The 21,343-nt window shown below is 49.5% G+C and overlaps 1 long non-coding RNA gene and 1 other non-coding gene across 2 annotated transcripts in view; one reads left to right on the plus strand and one right to left on the minus strand.

Annotated features, from left to right (window-relative positions):
* LOC123772959 (uncharacterized) overlaps positions 1-21,343 on the minus strand; it is a 249,307-nt gene that overhangs the window by 99,550 nt on the left and 128,414 nt on the right. The window lies entirely within an intron of this gene.
* LOC138364219 (5S ribosomal RNA) lies at positions 17,175-17,292 on the plus strand. The gene has a single exon (XR_011228347.1). It is a non-coding gene; the product is annotated as a 5S ribosomal RNA (ribosomal RNA).

A 21,343-nucleotide genomic window follows, 5' to 3' on the forward strand; every position in this document is an offset into this window, starting at 1 on the left:
GCATGGGTAAACTGAGCAAAGACGGAGGGAAGGAAACGGGAGAACAGATCAGAGGTGGGCGGGCAGGGTCCGGAGGAGGAGGAGGAGGAGGAGGAGGAGGAGACAACGGAGAGGAGCAGTCAAGGACAGCAGCAGGAAGAGGGGGAGTAGAAAGAGAGGAGCGCACCCCAGCAAGAGCAGCAACCGAAAGGGAAGCAGGGGCCAAAGAAACCTCCATAGCGGGAACAGGGGGCGCAAGCACTGAAACGGGAGTGGAAGGAGCAACAGAGCCAGGAGGAGGAGCTGAGGAAGAAAGCGAAGCCTTCTTACCCGCCGGGGAAGAGGAAGGAGAGGAGCCAGGCTTACGCTTCTGACTTAAAGAGACCGGTGTCCCAGCAACTACGTACCGGGCAACGGATTCCAGTGTCTCAACAGGAGAAGCCGAACGAGAGCACACACGACGGCCGTTAGGAGAGCGATGGACATCCGCCCGCACCGACAGGCGGCGGGGAGAGCCGAGAGATGGAGGAAGAGGATGGGAAGGAGGATCGGAGGGGGACGAGGAAGGAGACACAGAAGACACGACAGACCGGGTAGAAGGAAGGGGAACCCCAGACAGAGGACCAGGAGGAGGATCCTTCGGGAGAGAACCCAAAGGGACAGAGGAGGGGGCAGTGGGCGCATCAGGGTCCAAGGCCTGGAAACGGTTGTGAGTCTGAGGAAGGCGGGAAGGACGAGGAGAGGAAGAGCGCAACACGCGAGCATAAGAGATATTAGCATAAGGCGGGAGCCGGCGAACCTGGCGCCTCGCCTCAGGAAAAGATAAACGCTCCCGGTGCTTCAAGTTGAGGACGGCTGCCTCAAGCTTGTAATGGACACACGCACGGGAGAAGGTAGGATGGGCCTCACCGCAGTTGAGGCAACGAGCCTGGGGAGAAGCGCACTCCGACTTAGAGTGACCTTCGCCACCACACAAAGGACAGAGAGAGACAGTCCCGGAGCAGCGGAGGGCACCATGCCCAAACCTCCAGCACTTGTTGCAGAGCCGAGGAGAAGGAATGTACTCCTGGACAGAGCACCTGGCACCAGCAAGAATGACAGAGGGTGGAAGGGTCCTACCATCAAAGGTAATCTTCACAACCCGGAGGGGTTGACGGCGACTACCACGAGGGGGACGAGTAAACGTGTCCACCTGGAGAATAGAATGGCCCTGGGCAGCGAGGATATGTCGAATATCGTCGTGGCAGTCGCGTAGGTCCCGAACACCGGTCGCAACATGGGGCGGGAGCAAAATAGTGCCAACACTGGCATTCAACTGAACGTTCTTCGAGACCCGAACGGGGGTCTCGCCAAGGCAGGATAAGGCAGCCAAGCGGGAAGCAGCATCCTGAGAAGGAGCAGCAACGACACGCGTACCGAGACGAGTGGGGTTAAAAGTAATGGAGGCATCCACGGAATCAATGAGATGTCGATGAAGGGAGAAATCGTCAGGAGGCGCAGAATCAAGAGGGAGGAGATCAAAATATTTGGCCTACGAAGCGGGACCAAACAAGGCTTGATAGGTAGCAGAACTGGAAGGAATCGAGCGAGGGCGGCCGTGACGAGAACGGCGGTGAGAACCCCCAGAGAGAGAGGGGTTAAAAGGCGCAGTAGTTACAACTAGAGAAGGAGCCGCGCCAGGGGACGAGGTAGTCACCACTGGGGGCTTGGGGCTCGACCCAACCACAGAGGAGGGAGGGGAGCCAGGGGAAGGAGGCAGAGAGGCCAAAGGAGGAGCAAGGTCGGGGCCCAATGCAGCGGAGGCTACAGAGCCCGGTCTTCCAATACGGACCGACTCGGGGGCTTGGTCGCCCACCCCACGAGCCTGAAAAGGTAAGCCAGAAGCAGCCGAAACAGGGGTCATCATCTTGACGAAATTACGAATTCACTCACGAATGTGCCCCCACACCCACCATGGAGCCACAATTAGAGGCAGGACACCCAACAAGAAGCTATCGCCGATCTTGTCGGGGCCTCCTAGGGGTGCGTCGTGAGTATACGCCCCACAAACGCCACCTTAAGAAACCGACAGTCCGTCGAGATCGGGTTCAGTGACGAAGTGGGGATTGACAATAAAAGGTTCCCCTCGCTCTCGACGTCGGGTACTGCAGTTCTACGGGTGCAAGAGTATGCCTCCTCAAGCACCCGGGCGTCAAAGTAGAAGAAGTCCAAGGGAAGAACCAGAACGAGCAAAAGGTCGGCAGGAAACGGCAAGCAGATAGGAGAAGAGGGGGGAGAAAAACGAAACAGAAGGAAAAGGAAAAGATGCCCAGCAGAATTGGAGAGGACGGCAGCAGGAGCACAAGGCTAGAAAAGGACAGAGGACTGTCCCAAGGAGCATCACACTCCGGCAGCCGCCCACTAAGCCCCCAGACGGCGACAACGAGCTGAGCGGGGAGGGGGAGAAGGGGGTACAATTTACGAAGCGCAGAGAGAAGTCTGCCCCGGAGGGGAAAAGAGAACTTATTTCGAAGTAAAACCATTGCCAATGTAACAGTCCGTAAAACATTTTACTTCACTGTGTCACATATGCAATTTGACACTACTTCCCCGGCGAAAAAGAGGAGTAATACGCCCCATTGTGTCGGCCAGTTTTGCCGAAAGAGGTCAAATGAACTTAATAAATATGCAAAAAGAAGGAGGACGTGCGTACAAGTACATTCTGCATTATCAGGATCATTTGACTAAGTTTTCGGTGTTACGACTTTTTCGTAGTAAACACGCGATCGAAGTGGGGCGTCACTTGCTCGAAATATTCGCTCTCATTAGCGCCCCACGAATTTTAGAGCGATAATGGCCGAGAATTTGTGGCCGAAATTATTCGAGAGCTAAGAAATGAATTGTGGCCTAACATCGTCCTAATTAATAGAAAACCCCATCATCCACAGAGTCAGGGTAGCATTGAACACGCAAATGGGGACGTAATTAAAATGCTCGGAAGTTGGATGCGTGAAAACCAAACACGGGATTGGTCAGCTGGACTCCCCTTAGTGCAGTTTACTAAAAACACTGCATATTCGGGGGGAATCGGCATATCGCCTTATAAAGGCGGTTTTTGGTATGGAACCACCAATTGGTATGAAGATTCGTCTTTCGCTTGCAATATATAGCCAAGTTTTAAATGACTACCACCCCCATGACGACATTGAAGCAGGAGGCGGCGGCGAAGAAACAATTAGATAATCCCGATCCAAAGGTATATATAATATATCTACTATTTAGCAGTGGTTTTGTTTTAAATCTTTAATAATGAGCAATTGGTTGGATTCTGGGATAATAATATCTACTACTATTTATTGACTTTCTTTATAACAAAACTTATTATACCTTTAAAGACCTTAAGTGTTTCAATTTTTAGTTTCCAAACTATAATGGATGATGAATTTGTTCTACATTAGTATTCAAAAAACATTGTTCAAGGGGGCCCGGAGTGGGGGGGGGGGAGTTAGTCAATCGGTCACAATTATTTATTCTTTACTCCTTCAAAAGATTTATAAAAAATATTACTGTCACGTTCATCCATCCAGCCATCACATCATCTGCATGAAACCTGTTTGATTTCTCCACCTCTTGTGCCACCATCATTACCCACAACATTACACTGGAAAATAATAATGGTTCCTATAGATCCTCCTCCTAAGGTTATTATATTATATTATATATTATATATATATATATATATATATATATATATATATATATATATATATATATATATATATATATATAATGTATATATATGTGACGATAATCTCTTTCAAGAGAGATTGAGCCTGCTCTTCCCTACATAATTCACGTCATTCAAGTACAAGATACTATATTGAAGATACGTCCACCAGTATCGCCAAACGTTTTGCCCAGGAAGCAAAGCGTACCTTGCACCACCAGACACACCGGCTCCCGCCCGCCGTCAACGAGCAAACTACCCATTCTCCGCCTGCCTGCTCCTGATTGGCTGGTGTGTCGCCGCACCTGCACTCACGCCCACTACCCGAGTCGACGTCTGGTCCAGCACACGCCGTACTCCTCAGAATATCTCTCTGCTCTTTGGATACATCTCTCTCTGGTAGACAAAGCTCTGGCTGTCGTGTACTAAGGGAGGTGGCAGCTTAAGCCAGTATTCTCAGCACCTGATTAATATTATTATTATTCTTACACTTTATTTTGTTTTAGAGTAAATTTTACAGCCATTAATTATTCATGTTTTGTTTGTTGACTTGTTTTGAATTTTACGTAAGCCAAGGGATTGTCTTTATTCATGTCTTGTTTTCTAGAGTAATTAAAATTTCATTGTTTATACTTTGTGTGTCTTCCAATTACCTTACCACAGACAAACAGGCAAGCAGGAGGTTCTTTTTTTTTCTGTAAATGTGAAGAGGCATTGCCCCCTGCCATTGAAACTGCTGAACATCAACACTTTACCGTCACAATATAAATTATATTATATATATATATATATATATATATATATATATATATATATATATATATATATATATAATATATATATACATACATATAAATAATATATATATATATTTTAATTATATATACATACATATATATATATAATATTAGTTTTCTAAAACTATACATGCAACTAGTTTACTTGATAATAAATTAATCTTTAAACTTTAGGTCATAATAATTCTAAAAAAATATGGTGTAAAAAATAAAATTAATATTTTTTGTTTTATTTGCAGGAGTCGCCATCACCAACTCCACTGCCACATCTGCGTGAACTAAGTGAATCCCGTGTAGTTTCTACACCTCCGTCTCTTATACTATCATCATTTTGGTTTCCAGACGAGGATGAAATTATTGAAGTTGCTGTTGCCACTGCTGCCTCTACTTCAATGCCTCCGCTGTCAATACCACCACCACCATTACCCCCCGTATTATCCCCAAAACTGACACTGCAAGATGAAGTAGATCAAAATATTGCGGGGTTGTCGCAATGCAGACCCCCACTCTCTTAATCACCACCACCGCCCGCTATAGTGTTATCGCCGGAAATAATAATTAGAAGATTAAGTGATTTGGATGATGGTAGACGTGATGATGAAAACAACGACAACTCATCATATCAATTATATAGAAAATTTAGGAGATATTAGAACCAAAGTTCACCAGCGTCAGAGGACTAATGCATCCAAAATGTTACAATCATCAGCATCAGATGTAACCCCTATAAGACTTTATGAAGCCGTTAATGTAATAATACCTAAAGAGGACCGAGAAAAAACGGGAATGCGTACCATTCGCGGAATTATTACCGAAATCGACAATGAGAGTTATATCCTGTAGCCACCAAATTTGGAACGATTGACCAATATCTGTCTAGAAATGATTTTGATAAAACCATTGAAAGAATAATGCCCAATGAAATTAATAAGACTCAATTACTTGTGCTATGCAAGATTGTACGTAGATAATCGACTTACTTTCTTAGCGATAATAGATATCTGAAACCATTAGTATGCCATTGCTAACCTTTATCCTGTGTTAATCACCGCTGTATTTGTAAAAGAAATAATAATAAATGTACCAAGAAATGCCGACATAATGCTGCCAATTAATGTAAAAATTGTTAGATTTGTAAAAAAAAAAAAAATTATCTGTCATTTTGTTTTGTATTCTTCTATTTTTGAGGTGGAGGGGTCAATTTGATTTTATCGGTTTGTCCATTTCATTTGGGTGCCAATGAATGTTTTGATTTAATAAATCAAGACTGAGCAAAATTTTGATTCGAGTAAGATAATAAAATAAATTGATTTGTGGAAATAATAATATATTCAATATCTCATTCTTTTCCTTTTTTATACCTTATTTATTAAATTTATAGGAAATAACAACATCGTCGTTATTCAACAGCTTTGGATAATGAGAATTAAATTATTAATCGGTTCGACTACCGCCCCCTCCCCCCCCCCCAAAAAAAAAATAATTACGTTTCGTAGGCAGGTATGTAGAGATCACCGTTTTTTTAAAGAAAACTGTAGTATACATGAAACAAAACTTTAGAATTCTTTACTCATTTTCTTAAACAATAACTCTTTTCTGGTTGAACCATCGTCATAAATAAGTCGGGGTAACTAATAATTTCTGGCCTTTCTCCTCATTTCTAGTCATGAAGATTGGTAAATAAATATTTTTGCAAATGCTTGCTTTGTAAAGCATTTTCAGGCCTTCCAAAAAAAAAAAAAAATATTGACCTGGCATATGGGAGAACCTGTGTGGAATATGATAGGGGAAATGTCTCATTTCACTCACTACATCCGATTAGAAGTTTTCCGATGTTTTTGTTTAGACACCAAAAAGTTCCCCTACATATTTTTTTGTTAATAAATTCATTTAAATCGTCGCCGTCACTTAACATACAAAATGTGTGCATTGTGATCGTTATCCAATTGGCCAGTGTTCCCGATCTGGTGGTCTATAGGGTGTTTTAAATAAAAATTCAGTAGTTGTTTCATCTGCCACTGCTCTTTCCCACGATCTAATCATTAGATTCAGTTGAATTTTGTTGATTAATTGGAGTTTAAAAAAATGAGGAATGTTAGGGTTGGTGTATATTGCTCTACGTAAGCAGGCCACGGTCCAATATCTCATTCTAGTAGTATCCCCAAAAAAAATTCACAAATTCATTGACACACTTTGCCTGCAAACTGTTTTGGTTGTTGTCGTTTTTACATGGCGATGATAATAAACCTTCGTCTTTTATAACAAAACGACAGATTTCTTCCCTTTCTCCCGTTTGAATGAGGTTCATGAAGAGATGGGGATTTTGGGTTATGAAAAGTACAGTACACTGTTTACCTTTTCTACATAAAATGATCCATGTTCTTTCGCCTCCATTCGAGCAATTAATTAATATGCGACAAATTTAAATGATGCATTCGGTCAATGTTTGCTAGATTAATACAACATATATCATCACACTTTTTATCACCATCACTGAAAACCCGAAATACATAATCACCAGGCCACCATTCACTACAATATTTGGGAACCCCAAAATGAGATCTAAGTTCATAGTTGGGGTCCCTATAAATTATATCTTGACGATAGTCGGAAAGATATCCATCATGTAAACAATAGGGTTTATGTCGAATCATTTTGTGATTAACGTAGTTAAGCAATTATTTTTCAATCATGCTTCATAATCTCTTACATCTCGGGTTAATTCCTAACGTATATTTTTAAACAGGTGCCTAAAATAATAATGCCGATTCAAATATTGTTTTATGGATATAAGCTTTTTCACTGTAGCCTAATTAACTTTGCTACATGACGATGGAATTGTCTGCTAATCATCATCTCTCTTAGAGTTTCTCGTTCCTGTTTGGAAGCTTGTATCATCATCAGAAATATGGAAGGATCTTTGGCGTAGGATCTATATCCCTCGATAGGCACTATTACATAATCTGGATCATGGGGTACTTAAAATTATGTTCACAGAACATGATGCTTCTTTGGTCAATGTTAGAGAAGAGTTCCACAAACATATAAGAAGAATAATTTTCATCCTCATCGACTACGACTCGCATTATAAATTGCAATTGGGATGCCGTAGGATATCCTTCTAGAGTAGATCCCATCCATATTTTTATAGCATAAACATTTACAATTTGGGGTTTATATGATAGTAATTTAATTATAAATGGTTCTAAAGTAATATCCATACAACTGAACAATATTTGTCTACATATTTTTCTATTTGGGAACTTTATGTAATCGAAGATGTAAAAGATTTAAAGGGAAACATTGATACCATGGTTTTAAAAGCTTTGTGATACTAAATATTCCGAATGTTAGTAGGAGTGCGGCTGATATTTATATATCTATATATATCACTTTGGAACTGCTAAATGAAATTAATATACGTATTATAAATATAAATTAGTATATAATGATATTCCTCAATTACGCGGTCAATAATAGCATGAATTGTGCGAGAAAAAAATTAGGTACAAATGCATCCTGCCTTTCCCTCCCTAGCTGTTGTTGTTGTTTTAGATTTAGCTACTCAGAACGAAATGTCCATGCAGCACAGACTATAGTGAGCCTCGTAATCGAGTTTGGTTATTTACAATAACCTTGTTACTATGATATTTGGGTCAAAGTTTTAAATGGAGGTGTGGTTTCCTCCTTTTTCACGTTTCTTTTCTGCTAATCTTTCACTGCACTGGTTTTAGTCTTTAAATATAATTATCTTTGTGGTGGACATAGATGTTTAGTGTTCACTAGTGAACACTATACAACTTTTTCTAATTGTAGTCGCTGTGGATATTGAATCTAATGCAGCTGCTCTCATTGGATTAACAATGAGTTTGGTGCACAGGGTAGTGGCAGTTTTTGCTAGTGATCCCTAGCTACTGATCCATCACAATACACACGTGTTTTCTGTAGGTAATTCTCTGATTATACAATCATATATTGCTCTCAGCTCTCCTATCTCATACAAACTTTTCTTTTCCAGGGGAATAATTGCTAATCTACGTTACAATCACCACATTGTGAATTCTTTCTTAGACAAACCAATACATTCTTGAATAACATTATACTCTAAGATTAGAACATAAGGTGCTCATATTATACGTTAACATACATTTTATTATACATTAACATACATTGTTCATTACATTTCATAACATACTTTAATTCATTATCTCAACTGCCTCATTAATCTAATCGCAGAGGCTACATTTATCTCCAAAATGACATCCCTATTACTCTGTAGACTCCTCCAACATGAGTGCCGAATCATTCATACAGGCTTTCTTCCTGTTTGTTGCCCGTCGATCATATTCCAACTTTATGATCTCAGACAATGGGCCCAACCTCGTGGCAGGAAAAGCATGTCTGATTGAAGTCTGGAATCACCCAGTGGTATGCACTGTCCTGAATCAACAGGAGTGCCATTGGAAGTTCATACCTCCCCAGAGAACCATGGCATGGAGGCTTCTACGAGCAGACGGTGGAAACAGTAAAACGCTGTCTAAGTAAAACCCTTCACCACTAAGATTGATCTCAGGAGCTTCACACCATTGTCCCCGAAACAATCTCGGGTCAATAACAGACCACTAACCAACCTCTCCGATCTTTCACAACGTGAGCCAGAATCATCAGAATCATCTATAATCTGATGCATGGAGGACTTCGAAACCATCTAGCGTTCCTCACATACAAGGGACCAGAAGATCCTTCGTATGACAGTGACTTGATTAAGAGCTACAAACATCTGTCAAGAGTAATAAGTCGGTAGAATGATGTTTGGACTCTAGCATACCTAACTGCTCTGACGGAGTATCACAATGGGAGTGTCACTATGGTGGCATCCCTAAGAGAGCATCAGCAAACAACCCCAACAATAAAAAAAAACTTGGTGATGTTCTGATTGACGGTGCCATTCCTTGTTTAGAATAGCCTCTAGGCGGTATAGTCTGTCTATTTAAACAGCCAGGGTATCTTGAGAATAGTGAAAGTGAGGTGAAGTACAACTCGTCCCAAAACCTTAAAAAGAAATATTTCCCTTGCAGCTAGTAGGAAATGAAGTCGTCCAGAGACTCCCCACACTACCGTCCTGAAAGAACTATTACACAACAGTGTAAATTAAAACAATATTATAATTCTGAAGGAAAAAGCAATAAAGGGTCCGCCAGTATTAAACAGTGAACTCCGATCCAAGTTTCTTCTCCCTTTCCCCTCCCTCCCCCAGAATTATGTCGGAAATTCCAACACTAAATACTCTCACACATTGAACCAAGCAAATGCAGTTGTGTTATGTTAGGAAAATACTAACAACTTATTTCTAAAAAAGAATCATTAAAAAGAAAATGGGTTTAATGGCTTGTCAGAGAAAAGGGAACATTTGCCACATTACCTGAATATTATTTTTCCATAACAAGTATCATTATAACACCAGTCTGGGGAAACATACAGGATAAAAAAAAAAATCTCCACGACTGGATATAACTAAATAACAAATGAATGTACAGTAAAGTCTACTTCCCTAATCGCAACGTGAGGGACCCTCACCGTGGCTCGCACGAGGCCAGGGACCCCCCACCGCGGCTCGCATGAGGCCAGGGCCACCCCCCACCGCGGCTCGCACGAGGCCAGGGCCACCCACCACCGCGGCTCGCACGAGGCCAGGGCCACCCACCACCGCGGCTCGCACGAGGCCAGGGCCACCCACCACCGCGGCTCGCACGAGGCCAGGGCCACCCACCACCGCGGCTCGCACGAGGCCAGGGCCACCCACCACCGCGGCTCGCACGAGGCCAGGGCCACCCACCACCGCGGCTCGCACGAGGCCAGGGCCACCCACCACCGCGGCTCGCACGAGGCCAGGGCCACCCACCACCGCGGCTCGCACGAGGCCAGGGCCACCCACCACCGCGGCTCGCACGAGGCCAGGGCCACCCACCACCGCGGCTCGCACGAGGCCAGGGCCACCCACCACCGCGGCTCGCACGAGGCCAGGGCCACCCACCACCGCGGCTCGCACGAGGCCAGGGCCACCCACCACCGCGGCTCGCACGAGGCCAGGGCCACCCACCACCGCGGCTCGCACGAGGCCAGGGCCACCCACCACCGCGGCTCGCACGAGGCCAGGGCCACCCACCACCGCGGCTCGCACGAGGCCAGGGCCACCCACCACCGCGGCTCGCACGAGGCCAGGGCCACCCACCACCGCGGCTCGCACGAGGCCAGGGCCACCCACCACCGCGGCTCGCACGAGGCCAGGGCCACCCACCACCGCGGCTCGCACGAGGCCAGGGCCACCCACCACCGCGGCTCGCACGAGGCCAGGGCCACCCACCACCGCGGCTCGCACGAGGCCAGGGCCACCCACCACCGCGGCTCGCACGAGGCCAGGGCCACCCACCACCGCGGCTCGCACGAGGCCAGGGCCACCCACCACCGCGGCTCGCACGAGGCCAGGGCCACCCACCACCGCGGCTCGCACGAGGCCAGGGCCACCCACCACCGCGGCTCGCACGAGGCCAGGGCCACCCACCACCGCGGCTCGCACGAGGCCAGGGCCACCCACCACCGCGGCTCGCACGAGGCCAGGGCCACCCACCACCGCGGCTCGCACGAGGCCAGGGCCACCCACCACCGCGGCTCGCACGAGGCCAGGGCCACCCACCACCGCGGCTCGCACGAGGCCAGGGCCACCCACCACCGCGGCTCGCACGAGGCCAGGGACACCCACCACCGCGGCTCGCACGAGGCCAGGGACACCCACCACCGCGGCTCGCACGAGGCCAGGGACACCCACCACCGCGGCTCGCACGAGGCCAGGGACACCCACCACCGCGGCTCGCACGAGGCCAGGGACACCCACCACCGCGGCTCGCACGAGGCCAGGGACACCCACCACCGCGGCTCGCACGAGGCCAGGGACACCCACCACCGCGGCTCGCACGAGGCCAGGGACACCCACCACCGCGGCTCGCACGAGGCCAGGGACACCCACCACCGCGGCTCGCACGAGGCCCGTGACACCCACCACCGCGGCTCGCACGAGGCCAGGGACACCCACCACCGCGGCTCGCACGAGGCCAGGGACACCCACCACCGCGGCTCGCACGAGGCCAGGGACACCCCCCACCGCGGCTTGCACGAGGCCAGGGACACCCCCCACCGCGGCTCGCACGAGGCCAGGGACACCCCCAACCGCGGCTCGCACGAGGTCAGAGACACCCACCACCGCGGCTCGCACGAGGCCAGGGACACTCACCACCGCGGCTCGCACGAGGCCAGGGACACCCCCCACCGCGGCTCGCACGAGGCCAGGGACACCCCCCCACCGCGGCTCGCACGAGGCCAGGGACACCCCCCACCGCGGCTCGCACGAGGCCAGGGACACCCCCCATCGCGGCTCGCACGAGGCCAGGGACACCCCCCACCGCGGCTCGTACGAGGCCAGGGACACCCCCTACCGCGGCTCGCAAGAGGCCAGGGACACCGCCCACCGCGGCTCGCATGAGGCCAGGGACACCCCCCACCGCAGCTCGCACGAGGCCAGGGACACCCCCCACTGCGGCTCGCACGAGGCCAGGGACACCCCCCACCGCGGCTCGCACGAGACCAGGGACACCACCCACCCCCACCGCGGCTCGCACGAGGCCAGAGACACCCCCCACCCCGGCTCGCACGAGGCCAGGGACACACCCCTCCCTACCGCAGCTAGCACGAGGCCAGGGACACCCCCCCCCCCACCGCGGCTCGCACGAGGCCAGGGACACCCCCCCCCCACCGCGGCTCGCACGAGGCCAGGGACACCCCCCCACCGCGGCTCGCACGAGGCCAGGGACACCCCCCCACCGCGGCTCGCACGAGGCCAGGGACACCCCCCCCCACCGCGGCTCGCACGAGGCCAGGGCCACCCACCACCGCGGCTCGCACGAGGCCAGGGCCACCCACCACCGCGGCTCGCACGAGGCCAGGGCCACCCACCACCGCGGCTCGCACGAGGCCAGGGCCACCCACCACCGCGGCTCGCACGAGGCCAGGGCCACCCACCACCGCGGCTCGCACGAGGCCAGGGCCACCCACCACCGCGGCTCGCACGAGTCTAGGGACACCCCCCACCGCGGCTCGCACGAGGCCAGGGACACCCCCAACCGCGGCTCGCACGAGGCCAGGGCCACCCACCACCGCGGCTCGCACGAGGCCAGGGACACCCACCACCGCGGCTCGCACGAGGCCAGGGACACCCCCCACCGCGGCTCGCACGAGGCCAGGGACACCCCCCATCGCGGCTCGCACGAGGCCAGGGACACCCCCCATCGCGGCTCGCACGAGGCCAGGGACACCCCCCACCGCGGCTCGTACGAGGCCAGGGACACCCCCCACCGCGGCTCGCACGAGGCCAGGGACACCGCCCACCGCGGCTCGCATGAGGCCAGGGTCACCCCCCACCGCAGCTCGCACGAGGCCAGGGACACCCCCCACTGCGGCTCGCACGAGGCCAGGGACACCCCCCACTGCGGCTCGCACGAGGCCAGGGACACTCCCCCCCACCGCGGCTCGCACGAGACCAGGGACACCACCCACCCCCACCGCGGCTTGCACGAGGCCAGGGACACCCCCCACCCCCACCTTGGCTCGCACGAGGCCAGGGACACCCCCCTCCCTACCGCAGCTAGCACGAGGCCAGGGACACCCCCCCCCCCACCGCGGCTCGCACGAGGCCAGGGACACCCCCCCCCCACCGCGGCTCGCACGAGGCCAGGGACACCGCGGCTCGCACGAGGCCAGGGACACCGCGGCTCGCACGAGGCCAGGGACACCGCGGCTCGCACGAGGCCTGGGACACACCCCCCCCCCCCACCGCGGCTCGCACGAGGCCAGGGACACACCCCCCCCACCGCGGCTCGCACGAGGCCAGGGACACCCCCCCCCCCCACCGCGGCTCGCACGAGGCCAGGGACACCCCCCCCCCACCGCGGCTCGCACGAGGCCAGGGACACCCTCCCCTCCCCACCGCGGCTCGCACGAGGCCAATACGCTTTCCCCCTGAAGCATGGTCGCCCTCATGGCTTGTATGAGGACATAGAAAAGATCTACTTCATAAGGCAACATATAGATAAGAATGTGAGTTGTGTAGTAGATCGAAACAGAAGAGGAAGATGATAATGCAAGCATGGAGGGGTAGAAGAAAGTCGAATGTTCGATGGAAGTCAGATAATGAAGTTATAGATGATTGAGGAGACGAAAGAAGGGATAGTCGATGAAGACGGGAGAGTGATTTATGGTGACAGACTGACGTGTGATGGCAACATACCATAGCGTGAGGATGATGAGCCGAGGTATGAGTACGACAGAGCTCCCATTCTGCTGCACAACTTAGTCCTAATCCAACATCGGTGACGCTTCACCACCGATTCCACAGACACACATGTAACTCGTCTACACTGCTTGAAGTCAAGACCTCACTATGGAGCTGTGCTCTACAACAGAGTACATCATACACTTCTTCTCCGGCCTCGAAGTTCCTCCAGGGTTGTTTGGGAAGGAGTTTGTGGAAAAAATTTGTGGTTAGAGAAAAGGTTGATGGAGGAACTCCGAGGCTGGAGAAGAAGTGTATGCTGAACTCTGTGGTAGACCATAACTCCATGGGGAGGTGTTGACTTCAAGCAGTATAGAGGAGCTAAATGTGTGTGTGGAATCAGTGGCGAAGCATCACTGATGTTGGATTAGGACTTTTGTGTGCAACAGATTGGGAGAACTGCAAAAGTGCCTTTCCTGATATTTTGGAATACCTAGAGATGTGTATTGGGGTTGAGTTTCTAGGAGCTGAACAGAGGTTCATGGTGCGCACACTATTGTATAAGTGGAGTGCTTGAATGATAGATAATATCAGCAATAAAAATGATGGAAAGTTCCTTGGCATAATCATTGACAAGAGAACTTCAGCACCCACATACAACACGTTACCAAAAAACTCGCAAAAACTGTCGATACACTTTAAAATCGGATATGTTCCAACTATACTCTCCTCGCCTCTCATACTGCGAGTTAATATATCCCAATCTTACATACGGTATCAGTGCATGGGGTTCAACTACCCCAAGCTCAGAGATATTTTCTCTAGAGATATTTGAGAGTAACTAATTTGCTCTCTGGTAGAGATGCCAGCACAGGAGATGCTGGCTGTTACGGTGCCCTCTCCTATTTCTTTCGTTTGCCTGCTTTAAGAGTCATATCAGCTCTCCCTACTGATTCTCTGAGATAGAGAGTCTGTTGGTGTATTTACCTTAAAAATTTAACTTAAGTTCGACAAAACGTTGCATTCGAATATGCGCGTCTTTTTATATACCTACTATATAGATGCCATCCCTGTGACAGGTAAAAAACGGGCGTTTCTAAAAAACAGCGCCATCTGTTGCACATAATAGCAACATGCACGCTATACTCAATGTCATGAATCTCATTTCAATATTTCGATTGCATTGATAAATTTTATTTTCATAGATCTCGATTTATTTTATTGTATTATTTTGTGTGATTGTGTTGGAATTTTGCTGTGTTGACCGTTTACCATACCGTTCATTTTTAAGTATAACTATAGCTGCCACACCTGTGACAGGTAAAACTATGCTTTTTTTGAAAAACAGCACCATCTGTTGCATGTAAGATCAACAGATGCTATAATAAATGTGTTACAATTACATTTCAATGTTTCTGATTGCATTGATAAATGGAATTTTCATAGATTGATATTTTTTAATTTTGATTTCATTATTGTGTGAATTGCATTGCAATTGAGCTGTGTCGTTTACCATACCTTTCATTCCATGAGTATAGTTTATTTTATTATTTTTTATTTTTTATTTCATTGTTTAACTTTTTCTTATATTTCAGTGATGGGAACATTAGATCACTTTATGTTCCCAATTTTCTGATGGAACATCAAACCATTTGGGAAGGCATCAGACAAGGGAATGGGGAATTGTGGCGGATGTCGGGACGGAAGTGAGAGATGGTGGGGAGGACGAGGGGACATGAGAGTGGGTAATGGTGAGGAAGGACAAGGGTACGGGGGGATGTTGGGAATGAGGGGATTGGGGAATGGAGAATGGAGGGGAGGACAAAAGGACAGGGGGAGTGGGGCATGGTGGGAAGGAACAGGGGATGGTGGAGTGGGGAATGGTTGGGAGGCCGAGGTGATGAGTGAGGGGGGAATGGTGGGTAGGACTGGGAAACAGAAGTTTGCTGGGGCTCAGCAAAGCACATGCTTTGCTGAGCCACAGCAATGCGTGGCCGGGTACTGCTAGTAAGTAATAAGCAAGTTATAAACAAAATTACAATACAGTCCACATTAAATTAATTATGAATATAAATAGATTATTCACTGGTAGATTCCCAACAGGGGGGAGCGGTGAGGAAGGGGGGAGGGGGGGAAGAGTCACCAAGAATACTATCGAGGGACAAGCGACCGCGGGGGATGGTCGGAAATCAAGACACGCTTGTCCCAGAAGTCAGGACATTCAACAAGGATATGCACGACCTTAAGAGGGGCTATGTAATTTGGACAACAAGGAGCAGGGTGGCACTCCAAGTAACCATGAATTAAGCGAGTATGGCCAATATGCAACCACGCCAGAGCCGTTTCTCATCGCTGGTTACGGTGGTAGGAGAACGGCCACAACTCTTAAGAGTACGCAGTTTGTTTCCAGTAACAGATGACCAACAAGCCTGCCAACGGCTAACGATGGAGGAATGGATAACCAAGTACAAATCGGAATAAGGAAGACCTTTACGACAGATGGGACAAGAGCGGACAGCTTCCCTGGTGGCAGCATCTTCATGCTCATTTAAAGAGAGACCAATATGGCTGGGAACCCAACAAAACTCAACCGACTTCAATTTACTGTGAATAAGAAACAACCAATGCTGGATCTCGACAACCACTGGATGAACTGGATTAAAGGACCCGAGAGCCATGAGGGCACTACGAGAGTCCACAACAACTACAAACGAAGATTGACAATGAAAAAGCAGGAGATGAAGAGCAGAGAGAATAGCATAAAGTTCCGCCGTGAAGATGGTAGTCTCCGGAGGTACACAACTTGTATGCAAGTTGAAGCAGGCGTTGAAGTAGAGGCAAATCATCACCCCTGACAGCAAAGGGTAAGATCGTCGACATAGAGAGCGGAGAAGACGCCTGAAGGAAGAGAGGAAAGAAGACCATTGAGGGCAACCAAAAAAAGAAGAGTAGTGCTCAGAACACTACCCTGGGGCACACCTTCGTATTGCTGACAAGAGGAAGAGTGTGTGGTACCAAGCCTCACTCGAAAGGAACGTTGAGAGGAAGCTGCAGAGAAAGAGAGGGAGACGACCACGAAGGCCAAAAGAATGAAGTTGGGAGAGAATATGATATTGATAAATGTTGTCTTAAGCCTTCTCAAGGTCAAAAAGGACGTCAACAACCGAGGTCTTCGCAGCAAAAGCAGTTCGAATATAGACCTCCAAGTTCACTAGGACTTCTGTTTTCCTACGGCTCTTGCGGAAACCAAATTGAGAAGGTGAGAGGTGGTGATGGTGTTCTAAGAACCACATCAGACGAACGTTAACCATACGTTCAAAGAGTTTGCAGACAACGCAGACATAACAAGAGCTAGCATGCAGACAACTTAGCCAACGGCCATACCACGTTAAGAACACCGCTTCTCGTCCGATCAGCGAAGTTAAGCAACGTTGGGTTTGGTAGTACTTGGATGGGTGACCGCCTGGGAACACCAAATGCTGTTGGCAATAATGTTAATCTCCGTGGTGTAGTGGTAAGACACTCGCCTGGCGTTCCGCGAGCGCTATGTCATGGGTTCGTATTCTGGCAGGGGAGGATTTACTGGGCGCAATTCCTTAACTGTATCCTCTATTTAACGCAACAGTAAAATGTGTATTTGGATGAAAAAACGATTCTTCACGGCAGGGGATCGTATTCCAGGGACCTGCCCGAAACGCTACACGTACTAGTGGCTGTACAAGAATGTAACTTTTTTTTTTTGAGATATATACAAAAAAAATGAGGGCAATAGGGCGAAAGTCCTTAGAGGATGTTCTTAGAAACCCTGGTTTACAAACAGGGAGGACAACAGCATCGATCCAGTCCTCAGGGACTGACGACCACTCCCAGATCCTATTATACAGACTCGGTAAATACCGAGACGTACATGGAGGGAGATGGCGAAGCATCTCAATGAATGCCATCGGAGCCCGCCGCCGTAGAACCACAGAGGGCCAGGGCAGACCGAAGTTCAGAGAGAGAAGGGATTGTTATAGGGAAGTCGAAGACGAGTACAGAAATTCAAAGGACAAGATTCAAGGACAAGTTTACGAAGAAGGAAAGATTGGGGGAAGATGAACGCAAGAGCTAACAAGAGAAAAGTAGGAACCCAGTTCAGTAGCAACCTCCAACGGATCCGTCACAAGAGTACCATGGGGATAAAGGACCGGCAAAACATCGGGAACGAACTAACCCTCTATCTTGTGGGTACTCTTCCAGATCTGAGGCAAAGGAGTTTCAGACGTAATGGTGGAGGCATAAGACACCCAAAATTCACGTTTAGCTGTATGGATGGCCCTATGGGCCACTGCACTCGCCTTCCGTAATAAAAGAAAAGAATCGGCCATCTGCCGGCGGCGGTGTCTCTTCCAGGCTGCACGCTTACAGCTGAAAGCCCGAGCACAGTCTGTATTCCACCAGGGAACGCACTTCCGTGGACCCCAAGAGAAAGAGTGAGGAATAGAGCGGAGTGCAGCGTCAAAGACAGAGTCACGAAAAAGGAGGAGAGAGAGAGAGGGAGGGAGAGAGAGAGGGAGGGAGAGGCAGAAGGGAAAGTAGGTTCCAGTCTGCCTTAGCAAGCTGCCACCTAGGTAAGGAGAGGGGAAGGTGAAAAGAGAAAAAGGTAACAAGGATGGGGAAATGGCCACTGCCATGGAGGTCATCAAGAACCTGCCACGGGAAATCTAAGTAAAGGGAAGACGAGCAAAGAGAAAGATGAAGACAGGAAATGGTGCGAGTCCGAAAGTCCAAATGCGTGGGCTCACCAGAATTCAGAAGTGACAGGGGGAAAAAAAAAGAGGATGAACGGCTCAAGAAGGCGACCCCGGGTATTCGTCAGAACATCACCCCAAAAGGAATGACAATTGAAATCACCTAGCAGGAGTGCAGGCTCCGGCAAGGAGTCCTGTAGGTGTTTCAGATCGGGAAGAGAAAGCGGGACACTTGGGGGGAGGTAAATGGAACAAACGGTGTACCATTTTCTCACAAAGATACGAGCAGCAGAACAATGGAGAGGCGAAGGAAAAGATAAGGGGACAAAGGGAACATCAGAGCGAATCAAATGAGCAGAAGACTTAGGAGCCCCAGCAACAGCTGGGGGGGGGGGGGGAAGGGAAGAGAGGAATAGACACGAAAGCGACCAGGACAAGCACCAAGCATCGGCTCCTGGAAACAGACACAAAGGGGCGAAAACCGCGAAACCAGAAGCTGGAGTTCAAGGATATTGGCATAATAACAACGAACGTTCCATTGAAGAATAGACATCACCAAGAAGAGGAAGGACAGCAACAGAGAACAACGAAGAAACAAAGGCGAAAAGGGAACACAGCACGTTAAAGAAGCTCAGGGTCAGTGAAGTTAGGGTTAGGGTTAAGAGGGCATGGGTAAACTGAGTAAAGAAGGAAGCGAGCTTGATGACCGACCAGGGGCAGAAGAGTATTGTCCAGGAGGAGGAAGAGGGGGGGGGGGGGAATAACCGAGGGTCAAGGACAGCAGCAGGAGGGGCAGAAACCAGGTGATGCACCTCAGCAAGGGGACCAACCAAGAGGGAAGCGGGGACCAAAGAGACCTCCATAGCAGGAACTGGGGGCGTAACCACCGAAACGGGAGAAGATGGGTCCAGAGAGTCAGAAGCAGGAGGGCAAGGAAGAAAGCGAAGCCTTCTTACCCGCCGGGTAGGAGGAAGGAGAGAGCCAGGCTTACACTTCTGACCCAGAGATAGGAGTCCCAGCAACTACGTACTGGGCAACAGATTCCAGCGTCTCATCAGGAGAATCAGAACGAGAGCATACACGACGGCCGTTGGGAGAGCCAAGGACATCAGCATGTACTGACGGGGCGTGGAGAGCCAATAGACGGAGAAGGATGGGAAGGAGCATCAGAGGGAGACGAGGAAGAATACACAGGGGACACGACAGACCGTGCATAAAGAAGGGGAAACCCAGACAGAGGACCAGGAGGGGGACCCTTCGGAACAGAACTCAAAGGAGCAGAGGAGGGGCGGTGGGCGTATCAGGGTCCAAGGCCTGGAAACGGTTTCGAGTCTGAAGAAGGTGGGAAAGACGAGGAGGAAGAGCGCAACAAGCGAGCATAAGAGACGTTAGCATAAGGTGGGAACCGGCGAACCTGGCGCCTCGCCTCAGGAAAAGACAAACGCTCCTGGTGCTTCACGTTGGGGACGGCTGCCTCAAGCTTGTAATGTATACACACACGGGAGAAGGTAGGGTGGGCCTCACCGCAATTGAGGCAGCGAGCCTGGGGAGAAGTGCACTCCGATTTAGAGTGACCTTCGCCTCCACTCAAAGGACAGTGTGTGTTCCAGAACAGCGAAGGGCACCATGCCCAAACCTCCAGCACTTGTTACAGAGCCGAAGAGAGGGAACCTACTCCTGTATGGAGCACCTGGCACCAGCAAGAATGACAGAGGGCAGAAGGGTCCTACCATCAAAGGTAATCTTCGCAACCCTAAGGGATTGACGGCGACGACCACGAGGGGGACGAGTAAACGAGTCTATTTGGAGGACAGAATGGCCCTGGACATCGAGGATATGACGAATATTTTCGTGGCAGTCCTAGATATTCCTAACAACCTAAAGATTCCGAACACCCATGTTGCTACCAGCAACATGGGGTGGAAGGAGAAGTGCCAAAACTTGCATTCAATCGAGCGTTCTTGGAGACCCGAACAGGGGTCTCGCCAAGGCAGGACAAGGCGGCCAAGCGGGAGGCTGCATCCTGAGGAGCAGCAGCAATGACATGTGTACTGCGACGGGTGAGGTGGAAAGTAACAGAGGCATCTACAGAATCAACAAGGTGCCTATGGAAGGAGAAATCGTCAAGAGGCGCAGAATCAAGAGGGAGGAGATCAAAGTATTTGGCCCACGAAGCCAAACAAAGAACCAAACAAAGCTTGATACGCATCAGTACGGGACAGAATGGAGCGAGTGCGGCCGTGTCAAGGATGGCGTTGAGAACCCCCAGAGAGAGTGGTTAAAATGCGATGTAGACACAACTAGAGACTGAGCCGTGCGTGGGGACGAGATGGTCACCACTGGAGGCTTGGGGCTCAACCCAACCTCTGAGGAGAAAGGGGAGCCGAGAGGAGTAGTCAGAAAGGTCAAAGAAGGAGCAAGGTCTGGGCCCAATGCAGCGGGAGGGCTACAGAGCCCAGTCTTCCAACATGGTCCGACTCAGGGGCCTGGTCGCCCACCCCACGAGCCTGAGAAGGTAAAAGAGGAACAGAATTCGACACGTACTAGACCTTCACTATGCTTGTAAAAATATTTAGCTTAATATTTTAAACATTTTCAGTAGATACTCCTGTCGTTGTCAGTCTTTGAACATTATCAACAGCGTCTTCGTCATTAACGCAAGACTTAAAATCTCTCTTCAAGTTCTTTTGCTAATGTCTAATGCACAATGACACGAAACATCTGAATTGAAGTTAATAAAACCAATGTTGTCCTCAATTATTTAAAACCTACATCACTTGTATACATATCATACCTGCAATGAGTTTCT

The sequence above is a fragment of the Procambarus clarkii genome, chromosome 12 (assembly GCF_040958095.1).
Source record: "Procambarus clarkii isolate CNS0578487 chromosome 12, FALCON_Pclarkii_2.0, whole genome shotgun sequence".
Lineage (NCBI taxonomy): Eukaryota > Metazoa > Arthropoda > Malacostraca > Decapoda > Cambaridae > Procambarus > Procambarus clarkii.